At 31.0% G+C, this 14142-nt stretch overlaps 1 pseudogene; it reads left to right on the forward strand.

The window, feature by feature from the left end:
- Positions 1 to 356: 356 nt before the first annotated feature.
- On the forward strand, positions 357 to 858 carry LOC127546272 (U6 snRNA-associated Sm-like protein LSm1; annotated as a pseudogene).
- The last annotated feature ends 13284 nt before the right edge of the window (positions 859 to 14142 follow it).

Raw genomic sequence — 14142 nt, forward strand, 5'->3', positions numbered from 1 at the left:
TAGTTGTTTCATTAGCTTTTCTAAAGATGCTTCTAGTTATGTGGGAGTGCTTTATAAATAATATAAATGGTGGTATATCTGCATGGATCACTTGCTTTAGATTCACCCACTGGATGTGATGATACAGGCAGAAAAGAGGGAAGGGAGGAGTGCAGGATATGTGCAATATGCAGCCATCAAAGCCAAAGTGACATAGCTTTACAGTCTCTTATAAGTAGAAAGACTCAAAGGGGAGCAAGCAAAATGGTGATGATCCTCAAGAGGGAATGAAGAGACAGGAAGATCAATATGAAGTAGGTCCCTTCACCACAGCACCCTAGCTCAGTCTTCATTTTTTGGTTTAAAATGCCCCATAAATGTTGGATACTGCCAACCTCATCAAGGACATTGTTAAGAAATACTTAGTGGTCTTACAAGATGATAGGACCTTGTAAACAATTTGCAAAGAATTAATCAATTTGTTAATTTATTGTTGCAACAGACTGTGGAACATAATAATGTGGCCACAAATATGATATTACTCAAAATATTTTTGTTTTCTCAGAAGAAAATTTGATCCTTCTCATAGAAATAACCTGGAGAAGGGAAGAGACTTTCCCTTGCAGCAATCATCTATTTAGGAAATCTTAGAAGAACCAGTAGACTAAGCAGAAAACAGAGAAGCTGAATATCCAAAGTATCAAGGAAAAGGACCTTTCTATTCCCTGAACAGATACTCTGAATGAGTATTCGATGTTCTTCTTTAAATCTTGCTGTCCCAAGAGCAGAATTTGTCAGCGCAATTTAAGTGAAACAATGGTTAGTTATGTTTTACATTGGACTGAAGACTATAATATAGAATTTTGGAAAATAGTTTGATTTTGGGTTCTCAGTTTTAAATATGTTCCATGAACACAATGTGAGACTTCATTTTTTTTCTTAACAGAATCATTTTGTAAAGAGATATGAACTTTTTCACACATGGCTGTGGAGCCAACAAATTACTTCCATTAGGCTTTATAGGTGAAATTTTCATTCACTTATAAATAAAATATGAATCTCAAAATAAACCCATACAGAAGAATTATAATTCTGATAAATGCAAAGTTTTGCATTTTGGTTTAAAAAATAAATTAGACAAGTTAAAGGTGTAAGTAGGAAACCTGGTTTTACAGTTTACATACAAAAGATGTAGAATTTGTACTTGAACAACAATTTAATCCAAGGAAATAATATATAATGAGAATCTCTGTGTAAACTTGTTCACCTAGATTAAGGGGCCTCCTATTTCATACCTTGATTACATCCTTATGAATGTCTTTAAAACAAAGTTTGAAATTTTGACACTATTATCAATAAATTAGATTTTTTCCAAAGATTGGTAACTAGAATTTCCAGAAAAATCTTAATATTATGCAAAGTTGAAAATATCTGAAAAACTTTGGGTTGTACATTTTGGATGACTGTAAAGAGAATATTGATTAGAAACTCATCATTTGGGCAGAAACAGCTACACCCAAAGAAAGAACACAGGGAGATGAATATAAACTGCTTGCATTTTTGTTTTTCTTCCTGGATTATTTATACCTTCTGAATTCAATTCTCCTTGTGCAACAAGAAAACTGTTCGGTTCTGCACATGTATATTGTATCCAGGATATACTGTAACCTATTCAACATGTAAAGGATTGCTTGCCATCTGGGGGAGGGGGTGGAGGGAGGGAGGGGAAAAATCGGAACAGAAGTGAATGCAAGGGATAATGTTGTAAAAAATTACCCTGGCATGAGTTTTATCAATAAAAAGTTATTAAAAAAAAAAGAAACTCATCATTTCCTCTCTGTCTTGAGACAGAAGAGATAAAAATGAATAGTTAGAAGCTAGAGAAAGTCAAATTTTGTTTTGGTATTAAAATGAAATTCCTAACAATTAGATATGTCCAATAATGAATGGTTTAAATTATGAAGTAGTAAGTTCTTCAACATTCAAACACTCTAACAGAGACTGAATAATCAAGGAAGGCTGGAATTTTAGATTTATCCTTAATTCATTTTTTAATCTGTAAAATTTCATTCTTAAAGTGTTCTGAAATAAAGGAAATAGAAAAATAACATAAAAATTGTTTGTCTTTAATGATAGTGTCTTTTATCAGGGGATAGGAAACTAACTGTTATATAATTGCAGACTTCTTAACACAAGAGACTATTCATGTAAACACAAAACCAATATCTCAAAAAAAAGTTTTCTGAATAAACTATGAAACATCAATATTTTTATTTAATCTAAATGATGCTGAATTCATTTTGGATAAAAACTTGGTCTCAACTTGGAAATGGTATTTCCATTTGCCAGGTAATCTTATAATTACCTAGATGTAAACTTTTTAAGTGGAACTTGTGAGTAAGTTTATTTTGAAAATATATTTTAGTAACTCTAAATAATCTTGTTTAGCTCTTAACACCGGGGATATTAATATGATCACTGTGTAATCTTATGTTATGCTATATATCTATGTGGCACTTTAAATAAAAGACTCTAGATTTGTGTTATATAGAGAGATAACATAGATTAGTTAAATCATTTTCTATCATGATTTAAGAGACTTGATATTTATATTAGTTATGCATTATCAATTAAAAACTGACAATGACAAGATTTTGATATTGTTCCTCCTCTCTATCACTTTGTTAAATTCAAATGTTCTGAAGATTTTTAGTCATTGTTCTATCTTTATTTCTAGCTCTTTGACCTGGACTTTGTCATCCTGCTTCATTAGACTCATTTTTACCATGAAACTTGCTTCAATTCTGGGATTTTATCACCTCACCAAAATCCTTTTGTCTCCCTAATCCCTTTCTGCCATTTATGAGTTCATCATAGCTCACTCACCTCCATTTTGGCTTATAAAGTTATTTGCAAACTTTAAAATGATGTGTAAAAGCTAACTATTAAGAAGAAGCTACATTCTACTTTGAAAAGCCCAAAGTTGCTAATAATGATTATAATATCTTATTAGGTTTGTGGATAAAGGTAGGAATAAATCTGTGATTTAATCTTAATGGACAATGAAAGAATCTTTACTAATGCAGGTCAGCATTTGAACTTCTCTTCAACTTAAAGTCTTAGAGTATATGCCTGTAAAATAATCTTTGCATTTTCTGGTTTGTTTGTTTGATTTTTTTTGTCTGTTCCCTGCTGAATAAGGTAGCAGCAATTTAGTCATTGGAAAATTAGATCTCTTAGCAAGAGGATCAATGTCTTTTTTTTTTTTTTAATACATTAAACATTAACCTTTTTTCTCCTCCTTCTTCAACCTTCATTGATAGCATTGATCTTTTAAGAGACAAAGATAACATTATCTTTCCTATAACTTGTGGTCCCACTAGGATTATTATTGTAAAATGTATTGTATCGAGTTTTAGATTTAGAAGGTACCTTAAAAAGCAGTCCTTTTTATTTTATATACAAAACAGGTGATATCTACACAAATTAACTGATTGTTTCAATATCATATTAGTCACAGGTCTAGGTATGGAATTTACCTCTTGATTCACAAAAGAAGATTGCTTTTCTATTATTCTACTTCTATCATTCTAGCCCTTTTATTTAATATAATCTTTCTGAATTTTTGGTTTATAAAAATACACATGGGGCTGTACATATCTAAATTTAATGCAAATATGAACAGATTTGCATATGTTATTTTGTGTTCTATAAAATTATTCTAAAATTTGATTGCTATTTTTAAAAAGGTGGATAAGAGCTTATCCATTAGTCAATTCTTACAGACATTTGAATCGATGCTTCATTTTCTTCATTTAGAAACTTTGAAATTTTAAAGGATCTCAAGAAAAATGCAAAAATTTTCTTTCCCTTCCTTTATTATTTTTTTCTTCCCATTCATCTCTCTTGTTCTTTTTCCTTCCTGCCTGCCTGACTCTTTTCTTTTTCCCTTCCTTTATTTCTTCTCTCCCTCAGTCGCTTCTCCCTCCTTCTCTTTTCCTGTCTCACCTCTTACCTTGATAGTGATGAGAGTGGTATGAACAGGAAGTCAAGAGGTACATTTCCTAAATTGTCTATATGCACAAGAGATCACAATTAAGGTTGTCATGGGGATTTTAATTTAGAATTTCATCAATTTTTGTGGATTCAAATCACAATTTTAATGTTCCATCACTGTAGTTTCTTTTTCCCTTTTCAGTGAATTGTTTTTATGTTTTCTATTCTGCCCTAATGTGTGTTGATTATCTGTGAAGATCAAGGACAGTTCAATATTCTGACAAAATTCTTTTTAGTATACTTTAAAATATCTCTTTATTAGAATTTAAATTTTAAAGCTATTAAAAAAAACTTTTTTCTATAAATAATAGCATTTTGAAAAAGAATGCATATTGTTTCCTACTCAAAATTAAGATGTATCTATTAAAATATTGCATGATATGTATATATGTATATATACATATATGTAAAATTTAGCTAATTATGCAAAATTTAGACTTTTAAAATGAAATTTTAAAATTTCAAGTTACAATAAATATCTAAATGCAGAAACATGCACAGTGTGCATTCACATTCTATATTTATAGGTTTTCCTATTAATTATCTGTGCTTCATATGCTAATATCTTCCATTAACTACTCTGATCTTTTATTTTATTCTTTGCCTCTGTGCCCAATGTAATAATCTTTACAAAAGGCAAGACAAAATTAGAATGTAATTTTACTTTCTATTTTACAGATTTTTACCTGGAAGAGTATGGAGATGATCCGGTGGGTCTTAAAGTCTCTAAGCTTAAAATATCTCCCTTATACGTTTCATCAAGTGAGGATTCATTTGCTTTAACTAATCCTTTGAAGATCGTATTTCCAAAGTATATAAAGAATTTAATAACATTCAAAGAATAAGAACTATTTTAAATTAATAAACAGTGAAAGAATATATACTGGGAATTCTCAAGGAAAGAAATCCAAATTATAAATAACCACATAAAAAGAGATAAAAATCACTAATTAGCTAAATACAAATTAAAACAAATCTGCAGTTCTACCTCATATTTATCAGATTGATAAATTGACAAGAAGGGATTATAACAAATTTTAAAAGTATTATGGGAAAACTGGCTGTTAATTTGTGAACTCTTTAGGAGTAAATAGTTTTTATTGCTTTCTTTAGATACCTACTGATTATCACAGTACCTGAAACATAATGGGTACTTAATAAATATACACTGACTCAGTGACCTGTTCCATTAGGTTGAAATTGCAATTCCATTAGGTCATTCAAAGTGGAGTATCAATTATTTTCATCTGATCAACATTGAAATTGGTCTATTCAATCTGAATTCTGATCCAGTTTAACATTTATTTAATTTTGTATATGTGTAAGGTATAGGAGTAGGCACTGGGCATATATAAGCAAGACAGATTTATTCTCTGGGCTTGAGGATCTAACATCCTACTGGGGAGATAAAATGTAGCTTAAATATATACATTACAGATATGAAGACAACCAATAGCAGGGAAACATCAGAGAAGAGGTTCACAATTCTAAAAGGCAGAAATGAGGAGGGAATGGTTTCTAGGCATGAGGAATAATATTTGTGAATATAAAGAAACAGGAGAGGGACTGTTCAAAATTGGTCAAAACTAGTTTTATCTGACTAAAACTTGAATTTATGAAGAGAATAATTTAAATTAAACCTGGAAAGGTAGATTGAAATAATTGAAGTATGCTTTGAAACTGTCCAATAAAGTATGGAGAATAAGGGAGTAAAAGAAAAAAGAAAGGAATATAATAATAATAATAATAATAATAATAATAAATGTATAGCAGTCTGAATAGTTTTTAACACAACATTCTCTTCTTGCATTTTTCTGTCTCTCTAGTCTTCATTTTGTCAGACTCCATCTTTATTACATTTCTAGATAAAGCTTATACTCAAGGAGATAACTAAAATGCTGATTTACTCTTATGCCACAAATATTACCAACGTAAGAGTCTCCGAGGGTACTCCTTAGCTCACCTTCATATCATGGGCCAGGTCACTGAGTCAGTGTATATTTATTAATTACCCATTATGTTTCAGGTACTGTGATAATCAGTGGATATCTAAAGAAAGGCAATAAAAGCTATCTATTCCTAAAGAATTCACAAATTAACAACTAGTTTTCCCATAATACATACATAATACATTTGTTATATTCCCTTCTTGTCAATTTATCAATTGATAAGTATGAGGTAGAACTTCAGGTTTTAATTTGCATTTATCTAATTATTAGTGATTTTTATCTCTTTTTATGTGGTTATTTATAACTTGGATTTCTTTCCTTGAGAATTGCCAGTATATATCCTTTCATGGTTTATTAATTTAAAATAGTTCTTATTCTTTGAATGTTATTAACTTCTTTATATATTTTGGAAATGAGATCTTCAAAGTAAAAATGTTGATCATAATTTTTCCAATTACCTTTTTTCCCTTCTAAATTTAAGCATATTAGTTTCATTTATGCAAAATATTTAATTTTATGCAATTAAGTTTTTCCATCTTTTTTTTTTTTTGTCCCTGATTACCTCTAGTCCTTGTTTGGTCATGAACTCTTCTTTTACCTTTAGATCTAAAAACTAATTTCTTTTTTCCGTTTCCAATTTATTTAAATGTTGATTTTTTTATATTTAAATCATATCCATTTGTAGCTTATTTTGTTATATTCTGTGAGATCTAAAACTAATATCTACAAGACTTTTTTTTCAGATTTTCCCAGCAGTCTTTGCTGAATAATAATGCCCCACTCTATTTTTGCAGGTGTTTTTGTTTATTGAACACTTGTTTACTAGACTTGCTTGTTTCTGTATGCTGGGTACTTGTGTTAAATTGATCTCTGTGTTTTCCAAAAAAAGGTAAAATAAATTGATGATTACAGCTTTCTAGTTTTAGTTAAATCAAACCTACTAGGTTCCTTATTTTCCTATTCTTCATTATTTCTATTTTATTTTTTGGCCTTATCTACTTTCAAATAAAATTAATTATTATTTGTCTATCTTTATAATCTTTTGATGGTCAGTATGACACTAAAGAATAAAAAAAATAATCACACATATATATGTACATATATATTTATATATACATTCATCTACCTATGAACAATTAATATCTCTCTTGTTTTGCAAGTTTATATTACCATAAATACTATTTTATGGCTATGCTATATAGAGAGTTCTTATGTATAGGTAGTATTATTCAGATGACTCCCACATATTTTCTCATTGTGTATTTGTTTTAAATGAGAGTTATCCTTCTGTATCTTCCTGATGGATTTAATTTTTATTATAAAGAAGTGCCAATGATTCACATGGATTTTTTTTATACTGTAATTATGATGAAGCAGTTTCAGAAATTTTCTTTTACTAAATGTAAACATGTCATCTGATAGGGCTGATCATTTTGTTACCTTTTTATTTATGTTTATTATCTCAATTTTATTTTTTAATTATTGTTTAACTTTTATTTCCAAAAATAGATCAAAGGGTATTATTGATAATGAATACTCCTACTTTGACTCTGATACTGTTGGAAAGGCCTTTAATTTATCTGGATCACATATGCTACAAACTTTTCATTATATATATGTAAAATCTATGTTAAATATCTATTTATTCCTGTTTACTAGGATTCTTTTTTTTTTAAAGAAATAGATATTATACTTTATCAAAAGCCTTCTTTCTGTTCTTGTTGATATAATCATATGATTTTTCCTGTCATTATTAAAAAGTCTATAATGCTTACACTTTTCCTAATTTTGGACTAAACTTGCATTCAAATGATAAATCCATATTGAACATTTTAAATTTTTTTTTATGCTATTGTAACTCCTTTGCTAATATTTTATTCAAAGTGTTTGTATTTATCTACATTGGGGCTATATATTTATAGTTTTACTTCTCTGATTCTCCATAATTTTATTATCAAGTCTTTATTGGAATAATTGAAGTAATCTAGTAATATCTAGACTTTTTCCATTTTTGCAAACACTTTATTCAATTTGGAATTAATTGTACTTTGAATGCTTAGCTACTGTGTTTGGAAATCTATCTCATTCCTTATATTATTTGTTGTTGCTGTTGTTGTTATTTCTTAAATAATATTTCCATGGTCCTTAGCTAATATACACATGTACTTGTATATATATGGGGGCAGGGAGGAGTTGTGCTATTAAGAGATTCTTTGCTAAGAAGTAGTGTGGTACAGTAGAAAGAGAAACAACTGGATTGAGAAGATGGAGTTTCAAAACCTACTTCTCGTATTTGTTAGCTATGTGAACTTGGAAAATTCAAGTAACTTCTCTGAACCTCAGTTTTCTTACTTATCTAATAAGACATTTGGATTATGCGACTTCTAAGGTTGTTTCTAGCTAATCTATGAAGTATAAGAAATGTGATTCAAAATATTTATTATTGTGGCAAAGCTACAAGTTAGGGAAACTCTCACTTATTAACTCAAATAGTCATCATGTCCTAAGTCAAGCACTTTGCTTTATGGCACAAATCTTCTACCACAAGTCTTTCTATTACAAATTTTGTTTGCATTAAAAAAAGCCAAAATCTCCAAGTCCTTGGAAATTTTGGTAAGAGACTTAACAAGGCATCCTCCTGACCCAGAAATCTTCATCTTTATTTCAAGACTCCTTCCAATTGTAATGTTCTCAGATCTGGCTTGCTACTCTGGTTAATAAAAAAATCTATCATCCTGATGTTCTTACTTACCTACATTAAAGAGTTACTCAGGATTATTATTCCAGAACTTTTTGCACTAAACTATGATGCATGTCTTTATCAATTTAGATAAGTCCTCAATAATGATAGTTATAGAACTTAAGGAAGAATTGATATTGTATTCATTGCAAAAAGAAATTATTGTTTTCTATCATTAGTCAATTAATAAACATAAATACAGAACTAATATACACTAAAATTTCTGCTATATTATGAGGACAAAAATTCAAATCTAAAACAAACCTTACTTTTTTTGAAATATAATTCTCAAAATATTTTGATTATTATTAAGGATTTTTATTTTCAAAACATATGCATAGATAATTTTCAACATTTAAGTTTGCAAAATCTTGTGTTCCAGATTTTTTTTCCCTTTCTTTCTCCCCTCCCCTTAGAGGGTAAGTAATCCAATATATGTTAAACATGTGTAATTCTTCTATACATATTTCCACAATTATGCTGCATAAGAAAAATCAGATCAAAAAGGAAAAGAATGAGAAAGAAAACAAAATGCAAGAAAAAAACAAAAAGAGAGAAAATACTATTGTGATTATATTCAGTTCCCACAGTCTTCTCTCTGGGTGCAGATGGCTCTCTTCATGACAAGATCATTGGAACTGGCCTGAACCATCTCATGGTTGAAATCATCTCATTGTCTAATAATCTGATATCTGTCAGAATTGTTCATTGTATAATCTTGCAGTTGCTGTGTACAACAATATCCTGTAGACTCTACTTTTAAGGAGAGCACATTATATCAAACAGATATTTTATAAGTATATAAAGAATAAACAGGTGGAACATACAACATATAAAGAACAACTCTTTAGATAGGGAGAGTAGCACTACCTTTTGGGGAGGAATCAGGAAAGGTTTTTTGGTAGAAAATAGTACTTGTTCTGCATCTTTAATAAAATGAACAATTTTTTAAGGAAGAAGTGACAGAGTGAGAGAAGAAGTATAGCTTAGATACAGGAAATGTTTGGGCATAGGAAATGAGAGATGGAGAGTCATTGGTGAGGATGAGAGAGAGAAACAGCCTGAGAAAGAGAAAGAGAGACAAAGAAACAGAGAAATAGAGAGAGAGAGAGAGAGAGAGAGAGAGAGAGAGAGAGAGAGAAGAGAGAAAGAAATAGAGAAATAGAGGGATACAGAGACAGAGACAAAGAGGAGGGAGGCAGAGAGAGAGAGGGAACACAGAGAGCTCATCAGTGTTAAATGGATTTGATATTATTCTTAATAAAACATTGTTAGATTCTGTCTACATATCTTCTGTACTGATTTATCTTGAGTTTAAAGAGAAAAAAATCCCTAGATATTGTCAATATCCAAACGTGAAAAATGTTAACTCAAAAGTATGTAAGTCTCCAAGGGAAGATTGCAAATGAGCTCTATATTTCTACATAATTCTGGCCTTCATTTCAGGTTGAAATGTTTCTCAATCTGATGAATAAAATTATTTTAAAATAAGGATGCTAATATGTTTAGTTCTTACACTCACTGAATTATAATTCAGTATAGTATAGTATATTGTCAGTATATAGACTTCAGTATTTTATGTTCACAATTTTATGAGAATATTAGAGATATTTACTATGTCCTAATATTTTAATGAATGATCATGATTTTCACATAACATTTAAAATGAGGAATAAAAATGAAATTATAAAAATGGCAAATATAATCACCCTTCCCTTTGTAAATATGTATCAATATAATATAATAATCTTGGGATCAGCAAGATCTGGGTTCAAATCTTGTCTCAGAAACATACTGGTTGCTGACAACCATCTGTCAAGTCACCTAACACCACAGTGCTCTAGGCAACTCTTTAATTCTTTAAATCAGATGGTGAAGATCTATATTTGTTAGAGAAAGTTTCCTAAGCTGAGAATCTCTTATACAAATGAAATCCCAAGGTCAGTTCCTATCTCTAAATATTTTGGGGACTCCATGTCCTGCTAATGTATGAAGAAAAATCTTATCTCATAGGCTAAGAGGAATAGAACAGGCATTTTGCTCAATTAAAAAAAATAACTTCATTATTTTGTACAATTCTGGGTACTGTACAAGTAATGCTTTCTTGATTGAGGACAGGGGATGTGACTTACTGTACAAAAGGAGTGCTATATCTTTCTTTTTAAAAATAATATCAAAGGTTAGTATTGAATTTCAATCCCTACTAAGTAAAGAAGTCATACACACACACACACACACACACACACACACACACACACACATATATATAATTTATTTAGTGCTTTCTATGTTACAGGTACTGTGCTAAGCTCTGGAGATAAAGAAAACTTTTTTTAAAGAAGAATCTCTGTTCCTAAAGTGTTTTTTTTCCTCCTAAAAAGGGAATCATTATGTGCATATACAAAAATAGGTTAAAAGTGTATTTGTATGCATATGTGTATATGTGTGAGTATGCATGCATGCATGCATGTGTATAAGACAGATGGATGGATAAGTAGAGTACCAGGACTGGGGTGTGGAAGATTCATCTATCTGAGTTCAAGTCTATCTTCAGAAACTTAGTTGCTGGGTCAAATCCTTAAAAAATGAGGTGAAGAAGGAAATGGCAAATCACTATAGTATCCTTGCCATGAAAATGTCAGATGAAGTCATGAAGAAAATTGATTTGATTGAAACAACACAACAGTGTGTGTGTGTGTGTGTTTGTGTGTATACAATATATGTGTGTACAGGGAAGATATTGATTGATTGGGGTGGTGAGTCACCCCAATTATGAAGGTCCTCATACAGAATGTGCTATTTGATATGAACTCTGAAGGAAATTAAGGTTTCTCAGAATGAGTTGATGAAAGAGAACATTCTAGGCATGGAAATTATAGGGGTTAGGGATAATTAGGAATATATCATATGTTATGGTAGAGGAAGTCAAAAAGTAAATCTAGATTAAGTCAGAAGCATAGGTTGTATGCAAGCTATTAAGGGCTTTAAAAGCCAAATAGAGGATTTTGGCATTTCATCCTAGAGGTAATAAAATATCACTGAGGTATACTGAGCAGGGAAGTGTCAGAGTGAGACCTGTTATATATGAATATCATTTGCAAAACGATGTGGAAGATGTGTTAGAATAAGAAAAATCTAAGGAAAGATTATGGGGACTGGAAGAGTTTACAGTTACATTGAAGTTGCATCGTAATAACTCATTGCAACATATTAGTTCCTTGGTTTTCTGGAAGGACAGATCAGCAGAACACAAATTACAGCAGGTCCAACTAAACTAAGAAAACAAAACTAATTAAAAATGTAGCAAAACTTAGGTATGAGGTCTAGAGAAAGTCTTTGTATCTGTCACCTGAGGGATAAGTTTACTAAAGTATTATCTAGGGTTATCCTGCCCATGAAGACAGTGGTGATAATGATGATGATGGTGATGATGCTGGTGGTAGTGGTGGGTAGTGTTATGTATATGTATGCTTTTGGTAAGTGTGACCTTCAGTAGCTAGAAGCAGGGCTCACATTTGTGAAGTAGATGCATTTTTGTAATAGAAATAATTGCAATCTGAATTTAAAAAGTTATATCATAAACTACCTACTCAATTGGAATAATGTTTCATACTTTTTTCATAATATGAACAACTATGTACCTAGTACATGTTAGTATAAGACATTCGTGTGATAAAAATTACAATTATTCACACACACCAAAAAACTAATTATTTATACCTACTGTCTGAAAGTACTTTTTGATAAGAGAAGAAATCTAAACTTCTTAAGTGGTTTAGTTTATGAAAATTCCATTCATTCTCTTCCCCACTTCCCCAATCTTTGCCCCCACAGTTAGATTAAAAAAATTCAAGGCTATGCTTTTTTTTTATTATTTTAAATTTTTTATTTAATAATTACTTTATATTGACACTCGTTTCTGTTCCGATTTTTTTTTCCCCTCCCTCCCTCCACTCCCTCCCCTAGATGGCAAGCAGTCCTTTATATGTTGGATATGTTGCAGTATATCCTAGATACAATATATGTTTGCAGAACCGAACAGTTCTCTTGTTGCATAGGGAGAATTGGATTCAGAAGGTATAAATAACCCGGGAAGAAAAACAAAAATGCAGATAGATCACATTCGTTTCCCAGTGTTCTTTCTTTGGGTGTAGCTGCTTTTGTCCATCATTTATCAATTGAAACTCAGGTCTCTTTGTCAAAGAAATCCACTTCCATCAAAATATGTCCTCATACAATATCGTTGTCGAAGTGTATAATGATCTCCTGGTTCTGCTCATTTCACTTAGCATCAGTTCATGTAAGTCTCGCCAGTCCTCTCTGTATTCATCCTGCTGGTCATTTCTTACAGAACAATAATATTCCATAACATTCATATACCATAATTTACCCAGCCATTCTCCAATTGATGGGCATCCATTCATTTTCCAGTTTCTGGCCACTACAAACAGGGCTGCTACAAACATTTTGGCACATACGGTCCCTTTCCCTTCTTTAGTATTTCTTTGGGATATAAGCCCAATAGAAACACTGCTGGATCAAAGGGTATGCACAATTTGATAATTTTTTGGGCATAATTCCAGATTGCTCTCCAGAATGGTTGGATTCGTTCACAACTCCACCAACAATGCATTAGTGTCCCAGTTTTCCCGCTTCCCCTCCAACATTCATCATTATTTTTTCCTGTCATCTTAGCCAATCTGACAGGTGTGTAGTGGTATCTCAGAGTTGTCTTAATTTGCATTTCTCTGATCAATAGTGATTTGGAACACTCTTTCATATGAGTGGTAATAGTTTCAATTTCATCCTCTGAAAATTGTCTGTTCATATCCTTTGACCATTTATCAATTGGAGAATGGCTTGATTTCTTATAAATTTGAGTCAGTTCTCTATATATTTTGGAAATGAGGCCTTTATCAGAACCTTTAACTGTGAAAATGTTTTCCCAGTTTGTTGCTTCCCTTCTAATCTTGTTTGCATTAGTTTTATTTGTACAAAGGCTTTTTAATTTGATGTAATCGAAATTTTCTATTTTGTGATCAGTAATGGTCTCTAGTTCATCTTTGGTCACAAATTTCTTTCTCCTCCACAAGTCTGAGAGATAAACTATTCTATGTTCCTCTAATTTATTTATAATCTCGTTCTTTATGCCTAGGTCATAGACCCATTTTGATCTTATCTTGGTATATGGTGTTAAGTGTGGGTCCATGCCTAATTTCTGCCATACTAATTTCCAATTATCCCAGCAGTTTTTATCAAATAATGAATTCTTTTCCCAGAAGTTAGGGGCTTTGGGTTTGTCAAACACTAGATTGCTATAATTGACTATTCTGTCTTGTGAGCCTAGCCTTTTCCACTGATCCACTAATCTATTTCTTAGCCAATACCAGATGGTTTTGGTGACTGCTACTTTATAAT

Source organism: Antechinus flavipes, chromosome 1, assembly GCF_016432865.1.
Source record: "Antechinus flavipes isolate AdamAnt ecotype Samford, QLD, Australia chromosome 1, AdamAnt_v2, whole genome shotgun sequence".
Taxonomy (NCBI): Eukaryota; Metazoa; Chordata; class Mammalia; order Dasyuromorphia; family Dasyuridae; genus Antechinus; species Antechinus flavipes.